A 12,495-nucleotide genomic window follows, 5' to 3' on the forward strand; every position below is an offset into this window, starting at 1 on the left:
CAAAACAACCTGGCCCCCCCGCCTCCTCCTGACGTCCCCTTATCCTTTGGCATGGAAGGCTGAGAAAGCCGACATCCTGCCAGCATCACTGCAGCAGCAGCAGCCCTGCACAAAGCACTGCAACACATTCTCGGGGGCCAAAAAAGAAAAGGAGCAAGGGAAATAAATAAAATAAATAATTTTTAAAAGTTTTTCTATCCCTTTTGATTTTGATGGTACCTCCGAGAATCACTATCTCAAAGCACTGAATAGGAGCCTCGCAGGACAATTCCACCAAGTCCTTCAGCTCCTCTGTCTATTCAGGACAAATCAAACCTGTTATCAAACCTATCCCCAAACAGGTACTAGGTCGGGCTCTTTCCGTAACGTTCATTAGGGACCAAAATCTGTGCCTATGCCGGTAGCTGGGAATGACGATCAAGCCCGGCGTAAAATCCCTTCATTTTTCCTTTTCGGATACGCAGCTACCGTGAAATTCACACACCTCCTCTGGGAAAAACGAAACGCGAAGACTGAAGGAGCACGATCTTCCGAGGAAGAGGTTAAGGGCTGACTGACTCCGGGTTAACAGGAGACCCCCGGCGCTCCCCCCGGGGACCGCCTCTCCCGCGCCCGGGAGGCACGGCCGGGCCGCCCGCTGCCGCCGGCAACTGCCCGGAGAGGCTGAGGCGGGGGGGGGGGGGGGGGGGTCGCGGCAGCCAGCTCCCCCACAGCCGCCTCAGGACCAGCCCCCGCGCCCCGTCCCGACTGCAGTCGAGGCGAGCGGTGCGATAGTTACTGACTCTGGGCATTAAAAGGGGGAGACTAATAGCGAAACTCGCTGGGGGGGGGTGGGGGTGGCAGTGGCAGTTGCGCGGCGGAGTGGAAGGGTTAACGCTGATCAGAGGAGCGCTCCCGACCCGGGAGAGTCGACGAGGAAACTTTTGCTCCGTCCTCCGGGCGCCGGGGCCGGCGAGAAGAAGGAGCCGGAGAGGTGAGGCGGGGGGGGGGGGGGGGGGGGGCGGCGGTGTGGGTGAGAGGGGGAGGCATCGCGCTCCTTACCGGGGTAGAGTCCGCGCGCGTTTCCACAGCGAAGCCCACCGTCGGCGGCAAACCTGGCTCATCTCTACAGAGTAAACATTCCTCCTTCCTTCCAGCGGCTGGGTCCCCGGGAGACTGACTCACACCTCCAGCCGCCGCTCCCCTCCCGCTCCTCCCCCACTGTCAGACAGGTGCCGCCGCGCGCCCTGCTCTTGCCTCTGGGAAACGCTGGGGGCCGCCTGCCACAGCGGCGCGCTCGGCCCGCCCGCGGCTCGCGCGCAGCCCCGCGCGCGGCTCGCGCTCACGCACCCGCACCGGCCCGGCCCGGCCCGGCCCCTCCCTCTCGCCGTCTCCTCTCCCCACGGCGCGGGAGGTGGGGCTGTACCTGCGGCCGCCCCTGCGCCGAGCCCCACGCAACCCACCGGGATTTTTTTGTAAATTTATTATCATTACTATTATGAATTATTACTTTTTTTTTTTTCCTTCCCCTTTCGACCAAGACGTGACGGCCGGGGACGGCCTCTGCGCCAGCAGGGAGAGCCGCGGGGCTGCCCAGCAGCCTTGGGTCGGGGGGGGCGGGCAAGGCACCTCTGCGCTTCACGAGAAGCGCGTGTGAGACATTTTTTACTAGAAATCTATTTTTCGTGATATTTTAAGCTCCGGAGGTCAACACGTACCCGCTTTCGTTCTCCCTCAATTTGACTAGATAGAATATAACAATTACAATGACTCCCAGGTTCCAGAATATCGACTAAAACCCGATTTAAAGCGCTTACTCCCAAACCTTAACAATTATAGTGCTTTACTTGATACAACCAATTCGGGAGTTTCAGAGTTTTGATTTTATCCCTTTCCAGAATCTCCCTCTAATCAGCGCTTGCAAAAGGAATTAGGAAAAACATTTCTGTTTCTTCCTTTAAATAAAATCTTCCCTCTCTCCCTAAGTAACAGCAGGCAAGCTCACAAGAGCAGGGCTAGGCAGGCAGCGTTTCCTAACTCGATGCCTCTTTCGCAGCAGGGTAAGAAAACGAGCGCTGATCTTGCGCAGGGCAATGTGTAAGCAACCGTCCAGGAGCACGCTGGTGACGGCAGGAGGATCGGTATTGCAATTCATGGACCCTGCACCCAATTTTTTTTCTCCTCCGATCCAAGCCAGCGTGCTGGCTGAAGGAAGGACATCCTGTGATGATGGCATACAATGTCCTGTTTGTTTATTATTAAGAGCATTCCTGCTTCTCATTACAAAACAGCCAGATGCCTTACTTCCTTCAGTGGTCCTGTCTCTTCAGCAAGGCGTCCTCAGGCTCAGAGGAACGGTGATGCACAATTCCATTTATAGCCATCTACAGCCCAGTGCGAACGCTAGCTGCTTCACTGTGAGGCCACTCTACTACTTTTCCTTCTTCTCACACGTCTGCAAGCATATTTCTCATCGCTTTCCGGGCACTTTACGTGACAGCTGGTTTCACATTCTTCTTCTAAACACACACGCACTTATATTTTGGGGTAATCTGGGTGTTATGTATTTCTCCACAGGAAAAAGGGAGAAAGAGGAAAGAAAAGCACGTTTTATGCAATCGCGTGCCCGTCTGTCTCTCTGACGGGTGTACACACATCCCTTTCCCTTAACCTGCTCCTCCTCCCTCTGATAAAAAGACGTGTGGAAAGGATTACTTGCCATTTTCGGTCTGCGATGCTGAGAATAGTTTATCTGCGTAAAGACCTTCCGTATGCGCTAACACAGGAGGGCTCGTGGCAACAGACATAAGTAGGGCAACTGCTTGCAAGTGAGTGTCCTGGCTTAACTTCCACCACAGCGTAATTCCACGAGAGAGGTGGCCCGAGCACCGGGCTGAAGGATATAAATGTAATTGGATATACCCAGTAAAACCAAGGCACATCCAAAATGAGGTCTAGGAAGGCTCTGAAGTAGGAAGAACCATTCATTAAGGGAGAGAAATCCGGCCTACTTGATTGGGTTAATTAACTGATGCTGAGTCACACAGTATAGAACAGAAAAACAATGTAGTCATACTGAAGGTGATTATTTTACCGAAAAATAGTCTCACTCTGAGAGGCAGCTGTTTCAGAACTTTTCACTTCCCTGTTAGCTTGAAAGAGAAAAAAAAAAGGAGGGAGAGGGGGCAAGAAAAAAAAGGGTTGATGTGTTTCCTTCAGGGGCTGATCTTCTTAATGTGAAGGAGAGCAGGAGAAAAGCAAATCTGCCTTTCAAGGAACTGAGAATGCTTTTGGGCTGAAGAAGAGGAAGCAGAGATTAGATCAGATCAGATGAAGTGAAATATTTGTCAGGACGACAGGAGGATGCCAATATCCCAGGTCAGTGCGGCTGTCTCCCCGGAGCCTGGGGAGGCGAGTACAGCCTATGAAGCCTACGGACTTCAAATAACTCTGTGGCACACTCCGAGGCTATCCTGAAATTAGCTCCAGGTGTCTCAGTGAAGCTGAGCCCAGAACTACTGTAGCTCAGAAGGGATTTCGCTGGCGTGCAGGTCTAGCCTAACGGTGCCTGATCTGGAATAAAGCTAAGTTTATCAAGAAAGAAGAGACAGAAACAAATTGTTAAGAATGTGTACTAAAGTGAGAATCACAAAGGAAACTCTGCCATTAAAGAAATATATAAACTGACCTTCTGACCTTCCTCCTTAATAGAGAAACATAAAAAGACACCCTGTTCAACCAGAAGTTTTCTGCTCTTTTATAGAAATCTTTCATACCAGTAGCTGCTATTGTCTGGAATGTGCAATCTCAAAATGTTGTTCATTTCAAAAAGAACATTTTTAGTCATATTTTCATTTTTTCCTTCTCGCTCATAGAAAACCTCAATTACTGTATTAATCAGCATTTCTCAGGCAGCTCTCTCTGCAGCAGCTTTCAGCCTGGCAACAAATCATGAATGGCCCTAACAGCTCTGATCTCAGAAATCCCCATCCATTTCCTTTGATGCTATCACCACTTCAGCTCAACAACAAGCCTGCGCGACTCAGCCTCAGCTGCCGCTGCTGCTGCTGTTCTCCCTGCGCCTGCTGTAATTGTAAGGGGAAGGAGGAGGGAAGGGAGCTGGCTCTAATAGATGAAACTTCTTTAGAAAGTTGGAGGGGAGATAAAATGCACACAAGAGATTAAAGCAGAGTCTCATTTTCACATCCTCCCCTTCCCCTTACCCAAACAAGGTCAGTGGCAGATTGACCACATCAAGAGTAACTACCAGACCCACCCCCATTTCCCACTTCCTGCATGTAGGCATCCTTGTGCTGGTAAACATTTGGGGACCAGTTGTGGTCATTACTTGGAGAAGGTACATGATGTAGTTGCACGACTGCACATCTTCTAAAAGCCAACTGAGAAATCAAACTCAAAGAACAACTTGCTTTCAAGTTCTGCTGAGATACACCCGTGTTTTGGGGCCACGTTTCTGAAAACGTTTCTGAAATCTGTCAGATTCAAGGGAAAGAGAGAGACCCAGCACGCTCTAGTGACTCTGCAACAGGAAAAGTTACAGCCTTCTTCTCACAGACTGGCCTGACCTTTGCAAAACACAGCCTATAGGCTTCAGATACGATCTCAGAGGCTTTCTATGCCCTAGACAACTTCAGCATGGTATTGCCTATAAGGAAAGAAATTAAAATTGCACTTGAATCTGCATGAAGGTTTTTGCAAGGGCATTTGGGGTGGTGTATGTTGTAGCCAGGAGGCTTTTGAATTAACACATGCAGCTTTCAGGGACTGCCTTTAATTACAGAGCACCCTGGTCATTGCCTTGTAGCACTTCCAAATGCCTTTACATTTATTTCTGTCTCGGCTGTGCAATACCAAGAGCAGATCTTTTGGCTGCACTCTCAGCTACTGCCTAGTGCAAGCCTTAACACTTAACATCTCTCTTGATCTCTGTTGTTTTATCCTCTCAAGAAATTTTCCTTAAAAAGAAAGAAAAGGAGTCAAACTAAAATACCATATCCCTTTTTGTTTCCAGCTAGGCCTTATTAAAATACTGCTCAGATGACTTATGAATAAGCCAAAACAACCCTCCTCCCATGGAAAAAACATTCTTGCAGCACGCAGAAGCGAGAACTAAGCTTCAGCCATTTCCTCTTGTTGAGGCTCGAGTTTGAGAAGAAGGAGCCAAGGCTGTCTGGGCACGCTATCAGGGGGGCAAGAAGTCACTGTGAGAAGTTGGGCTTCTCTTCGCTGCAAACGCAGCTGAGCAGCAAAGACAAAACAGCCTGAAGCCACTCGCTCTTGTTTCCCAGGAAGCAAGCTGGGGTGAAGGTATTGAGAAAGCAGCAGAAGAGGCTTTGTCACTGCACTTCTTTTCATTGTGGGAAAAGGCCCCAGACGTCAGGGTCTGGACTAAACGTAAGGAGCCATCTCCTTGTCCCTTACGAGAAGGGAAATGCCTCACAGCAAAGACCACAGATGTTCCCCTCTTGGTTACCACCAGCATTCCCATCACACTTCTGAGCGATAGTGGTCTTGGGAAAGGTAGGGATGATAGCCAGGAGCCCATACAACAATGCTTGTGTTGTCTTTGCATGTTTCTACCAACCCAAATTTATACAGGACAAGAAAACCTAAGCACAAAAATCAACCTTCCACATCCCAAACACGGACTTTTGAATATTCTGTCCGTAGCAACTGAGTCTGAGGAAAAATGAATGAAAACAGGCTAACCCATTCCAACCACTTTCCAACCTTACTGGTGACAGAGGACTGAAAAAAAGGTGTGCTTTGGGAAATTCTCCTTTAAAATAGGCTGATTTCCAGATTGTTGGGGGGGGGGGGGGGGGCGGTATACATATAAGGCTCGCTCCTGTGAATATTTCAGACATCAGCCCCACAACAAGCTCACAACAGTCTGAAATAACAAAGCCAACTCAGAATTAATTGCATTAATTCAACTTTCATGTCTCTTCCCAACTTGGCAGTCATGACACTTTTTAGGATATTCTCTCCTCAACCTGCCTGGTAAGTCATAGTGATGTGAACCACGGTGAAACTTCAGACTCTCTTCCTGCACAATTCAGTTTTCATTTCAGATACTCTCCAGGCTGCCCAATCTCATGGAGCTGATGAACACAGCAGAAGGAGGGTGAGATCCATGGGTGGAACCACGCTGCTTTTCTCAGCCAAAGAACTGGCCACAGAGCGCGTTTCAAAACAGATTAACAAAAACAACAGCTACACACCATGACAAAGCGCATATGGTGGAAACGAAAATATTTACCCACAGATTATCACAGATCCAGCAATGCAACTACCGTGCATCTAGGACCAAAGGATTCAAAATAGTGACTCTAGAGCTGATGAGGGAATCTGGCAGGGGTGGGCTGAAGGAACACTTTTTAAGCTTCTAAGAGTACAGTTGTCATTTCTCCACCTTTCCTATCCCAGGGTGGTGAAATAACAGTCTTTTCATACCTGTGTGTTGGCTGGGGGAGGGAAGAATTCCTCTGCTATTAAACACAACTTCTCATTAAATAGTTGACACCTTATCCTTCTTTAAATGTTGTAATGTTTACTTTGCAAAACCCAGGAAAGCTTTTAAAATAAAGATAGCAGAGAGATTCTTAAGCCGGGTGTCCTTGCTTATCTGCTCTTTATCAACCAGCTATTGTTCCTGGAGGAGCTCGTTGGGGAAGGTGGAGCAAAGGGGGTTAATGTTCAATAGGTATCTATCAGTTCCCCTGAAGGAATAGCGCTGCTGACAGAAGAGCAACACTGGGCTCTCAGCTACTTCCTGCACAATGTGACAAACCAGAGAGAAAAAAAAAACCGAGGGCTGCAGCTACTTCTTTTTTTTTTTCCTCCCTCTCCCAAAACAACTAGTTTTAAGAAAGACATTGTCCTTAGGAGAGATAATCCCACAATAGAGAGTCCATTAGAGGTATTAAAGCATTGGCAGCGCCTGATCTACAAGAAGGGCTCTGTCCTGACAATAGACAATTAAAGCTGATAAATCTGCACTACTTGTTGCCGTTCTAATTCCTCGTAATTGTATGCTACTTGTCCCTGCCTCCTGCGTCCAGGGATGAAGCATGCTTCTTTAATCTCCAGAGTACCTGACCTAGTTCCTATGTGGTCTTTTCAGGACCTGTTTTCTTCCCATCTGGACTTCTTCCCTCCTACTCTCCTTTCCTGCTTCCCTCCCCTAGGCATTAAGAAGAGGTTACGATAGAGGGCACAGAAAACACCAGAGCACAGCACCCGGATCAATAATTCTGGAGCCCCAGACAATGCACTAATCTGCAATAACAGCTAATCATGGTCAATTTGGCACACCAGTGATTAAACTGTACTTTTCATTAGGCTCAACAAGTAGAGCAGACGCACACTGACCCTATCAGTAAGAGCTGCCAAATTCGTGTGCACTTCTGCGTTTGTAGCTGCTGCATCACTAGTCTTGCCAGACTGGGTGCTTTGTGGGGGCTTATGTTTTTTTCTTTTGACGATTTACGGACTGGGACTCTTAGCTGTGTTTACTATTAAAAGCAAGCCCCTGCCTCACTTTACTACCACGAGTTCTCCTAGTTAAAGGGCTCAGTGGGTGAAGTTGTGATGTGCTGTGCAGGACGCTGAAAAACGATCATCACAATTACATGCTCCCTCCTGGTGCTGACAATATTCTTGGTTTTATTTTATGTCTCAAAGATATTTGGTGTTTTTCTCAAATTTCCTTTTCTTTTTTTTTTTTTTTTTTTGGAAGAAAGCTTGGAAGCCTGCTGGTGACAGAGCAGAAGCATGAAAATGTGCATCACAGGACTTAAGAGATGGAAAACAAGTAAAAATTACCTTGGATCTATTTATTTTTCAAACTGAACTGTTCAGCCAACCTCACAAAACATTTGGAAAATGAAGACTGGTCTGGATTTTCTTTTTTCACCCCTGAACTTGTGAACAAGCCACTACTGTGTCCACCTTAGAAATGTGCACAGTTATTAACCCTTACGTGCCATTTTGATAGTGACCTTCCTGTCACCCTCATAGAACAATTTCTTCTGACAACAATTTCTTCTGGTTACAATCGTACCTAGCGGACCTGTTTTGCAAACTGCCCTGAAAGCCTCACCCAAGAGTTTACCACAATCTTTCTCTAAAGCACAGCACCAAATTCCAGGACTCCTAGAGATCGACCCCACACACTCGGGGTCTCCTTCTGTTTAACTTCAGCTTATCATCCTTGTATTAACTTGAATAAATGTTAAAACTGCGCTCCAAGTTGCTCTTAAAAAAAAGAAAAAAAGGAAAGGGGAAAAAAAAGAGCGTGGAAGATGTCAAATGAATGCAGGAAATGTCTATTCTACTATTAATATTAATGAATCCCTAATGCATTTGCAACCCACTTGAGGTAAGTCAGTAGAGTTCTTCTCCTGACAGCTATTCCTCATCAGACTACCACTGCTAAAGATGTTGATGCTTTCCCTTTTGCTTTGTAATCTTTAAACCAAGTTTAAATCACACCAGAGCCTACCACAAAGTAATGTATTTTATCCTAAGTGAACACAAAGCCCTGGAGACAGAGGTTTAAAACAGCGCACATGTCCGCTCAATTTATCATTTTAAGATAGGAAGCTGCTGCAACAAACAAAACACCTCCTTGAAAGTGGGACAGCAGCAGATTGCGGTGCAGAAAGCTCTGGGATCTTTTGTTTTCCTGGAGAGCAACAACAGGGCTTTGCAGAGAAAGACAACAGCCTCCCCTTGCTGAAATCTACATCAGTTCATATAGGAAAGCCTGCCAACTGCTAGTTAGATGGTAACAAAATATTGCAGATAATTCACTTTTCATGATAAAGCAGAAACAAGCAGGCATGCAGCACCCAGCAGGGGCTCAACTGATAAAACGGTGTCAAACTCAAACCATTTGTCAATTGGGAGGGAAGAGAGCAAGCTGAAAGATGGACTCAGGAAGTAGATTTATCTAGTGCGACACATTAACTAGTATAAATACTAAGGAAAAAGTAAACACATTTACCCAGCAGTATCTCCAGCCAGCAAAGAAAAGGCTTCTGAGCCTCAGACCCACGCTGGCCATCTAACTCAGCTGTCAGCTACAACAGCAATAGCATTTTTCTTCTTGTGCAGGACTGCGATGCCATTTAATTCATGGCACTAAAAGGTTTTATTAAAAGCGTACATTATAATTAAGCAAAACAAAAGCGTGACTCCTCTGCTGTTCTAGTCTCCTCCCTCCACCCAGTAGCCAAAACAATAAAACCACCTTGGCAGCAAACAAGTCAGGTAACATACCCCGGAGAAGAGCACAGATTTGTTATATAATCATTTACTTTGCGTCTGGCTTGCTCAAAACTGCCTTATCAGAAACTTCTGTCCTGGAAGCTCCCGAGGCAACGGAGGGGGCTGACAATGCAGGTCAGGCACAGTAAGTCGCCAGCAGCGTAATGTGGGGCACACAAACAAACTGGAATAACGCAGGGCAGAAGAGCTCTTTGGATGTACGCTTTCCATTGGGAAGTCTAAACAAATAACACAGTTTGTGGGCAGCACATTGCTGCTGCAATCACCGGGAAGAAGGAAAACTGTTCAAAGGGATTTAGGGTACCAACCCACAGCTACGTGCACACACCTCGTGCTGGCAACCCATAATATCAAAGGATGGCACGTCACATCAGCAAACCATTCTAACACTCAATCTAACACGAAACTCAAAAATTAACAGCAAAGTAAGTAATCTGCATCATGGCCCCCCCCCCCAAAAAAAAAGAAAAAGGAGTTAATTCATAAAGCAAAATACAGCACAGTTCTTTGTTCAGCTGTACCTTCATGTGTCCACACAGCACAGGTTCCCCACCTCCAGCTCATGCATCTCAGGATTTTAGTCCATATGGAAAGTCTGTCATTCACTCTCACACCCTTACACACACATGCATGCTCGCACACCCGTACACGTACACCACACCCGCACTCTCGCTCCCCAACACACACTGCCTGGAACAGCTCCGAGGATTTTAGAATTTCCTCTTGCTAGCAGATTCCTCCCTCCCCTCGCATCCACTCCACCCCGTTCTGTAATTAGGCTTAACAAGAGCAATTAACAAAACAAACTCCTCTGCGCCTGGTGGCCTGATAATTCTGATTGTCATAATGTATTAAGATGTGTAAGCCAGTTTAAAATAAAGGGACATTACAACATTGCACAAGAGCTATTTTACACCTATTTTTACTGCTTTTATCATAGGGATAATGAACATTCAGCCACGCCTTTAATTTAAAACACAAACCCCCAAACTCACATCTGAACAGCAGAACTCAAAATTGTCACTTTTGGACCACCGAGACTATTTTGGGTTTTTGCTAGTTTATTAGAGCGCAGCTCCCTCCTCCTATGCACAGCAAACTCCATAGAAACATATTTTTCTTTTTGGAATTACTTTGTGACCCTAAAAATCTAAGATGCAAAATCAAGTTTAAAGGCATCTTCTGGCTTTACAGATGTCCACAAATAAATGGATTGTAATTGTTCCTTTTGCCCTGCCTGGTGTCTAATGGTGTGATATAGGAGACCAAAGCCTCAAAATTTTTCTGATGGTTTGTCCATCCACTTTCAGATCACTTTCCTTTAGCAATCAAATAAAAAAAATTTAGTGTCAGAATCATCAAAAAACCAACAACTGAGGACTAACTGATTTCAGGTGGTCAGTGGAGAAACTTTGATGTCCTTTGATTTCAGAGAGCTATGGGTCCAACCCACACAGAAAATTTACACACAGCATGAATTCAATTGGAAAACATATCTAGTTCTTGTTCTGCTTATACACTCTGGGAGTGTGTAATTAAACTGTCAACATAAAATTAGTAAACATATCAAAATCGTAAGCACACAGAAAATTCTCCAGAAGAGAAGACCAGAACATAAAACCAGTTTGGTACGTGACATGGATTCGGGTTCATATGAACTGAAAAAACATTCTGCTCCCTCAGATACGTATAACCTGATTCACAATACCATCTGCCAACTAACCACAAACAATTAAAAAAAAAAAAAAGAAAGAAAAGAAGAAAGGCTGGTGTTGCTAGTGTATTGTTGGAATCCTGCAGCTTCTGATAAGCTAGATATGTTTTCCTAAGAATGATTTCATCTCTGCTGCGTGTCAACATTTGCACAAGAATAATTTTGGGGGTCAGAAAGACATCAGCAAATGAGATTTCAAAAGGTTTCATAAGAGCACAGATTGCTCAAACACAGGGAAAGGAGGGTTTCAGCTTCCAGAAGTTCATTCTTCTGCTTCTTCATTCCTCCTTCCCTGAAGCTGAGTCAAAGTTCTGTAAAAACCTACAGCAAACCATCAGATTTGCAAGACAACAGCCTCACATAAAAAGCCACGCTTTGCAGAGAGACAAATACTCCAAAATGACAGTAAACGGAGACTATTACGGTGCAGAATCAGGCACTCTTTCAAATGGTAGGGGATGCCAGGTGTAGAACTGCATACAGAAAATCAGTTCTGCACTCCTGGCATACGATGCACCATCCTTTTGTCCACCAGATCTCTTCCTCGTTCAGTGTTTAAAAAGAAGAGTGCTGACTAAAAAAGTCATTTTTCCAGATTTTTTCTCTCTTCTTTCTCCTTGAAAGGCCCAGTGCCTTACTTTTACCACAGACCATTCAAACGGAAGACAAACCAATTTTGCCTTGTATTTTTCCACTTTGCTCATCATAACAGCAGCACTTGAATGCCTCACAAATATCAAATAATGACTAATCTGATTTTCACAATACCTCCCCCATATGCTGATGAAGGTATTATTGCTATTCTTGCTCTGCAGAAGGGGTACGGAGACACAATGACATTAACATCAAAAGTGTGCGTTAATTTTGGGATGCAGAGCAGCCGATTTACTCAGCACGGTGTATTACTTTCTATGTTCAAAGCATTTATCTTCCTGGCATCTGTGATGGCTCTGTATTTTGCAGAATTTTATTCAGAATCACGGGCAGAAATAACATCTGGTTCCTCAGAGCAGAGCTCACCTGCCTCGAGAAGAGCAACACTTCTTCCCACCATGGCCGTTTTACTTCCTTACGCTGCAGCAAATGAGATGGGGGGGAAAAGGTGTCTTAAAGATAACATTTTATTACACCACCCCAATTCATCTCCCCTAGCAAGCTCGTCTGATGCCTGAATGAGGCAAGTAACCAGTATAAAAACCAGTAATTAAATGAGTAATTAAAGACTGTATCATAATGCATAAGAGGATCAAATTGGGGTTAGGCAAACAACCTAAACTCTGGAAAACTTGAGTTTGCAATGTTAGTAATGTTCTTCAACAGTTTTTGTGCTGATTTTTGAAACTGCAAATAGAAAAAGCAGAGATCCCATGACCTGGCATCACACTGATGCCCACACGGATCATCAGCAGAGCTGGGATATTCTGATATGCCATGGGCAGACCTCTGCAGGGAAGCTAGCAGATCTGGCTCAGAGCAACCATATGGTT

This window comes from Gymnogyps californianus, chromosome 3 (assembly GCF_018139145.2).
Source record: "Gymnogyps californianus isolate 813 chromosome 3, ASM1813914v2, whole genome shotgun sequence".
In the NCBI taxonomy this organism is placed as follows: Eukaryota; Metazoa; Chordata; class Aves; order Accipitriformes; family Cathartidae; genus Gymnogyps; species Gymnogyps californianus.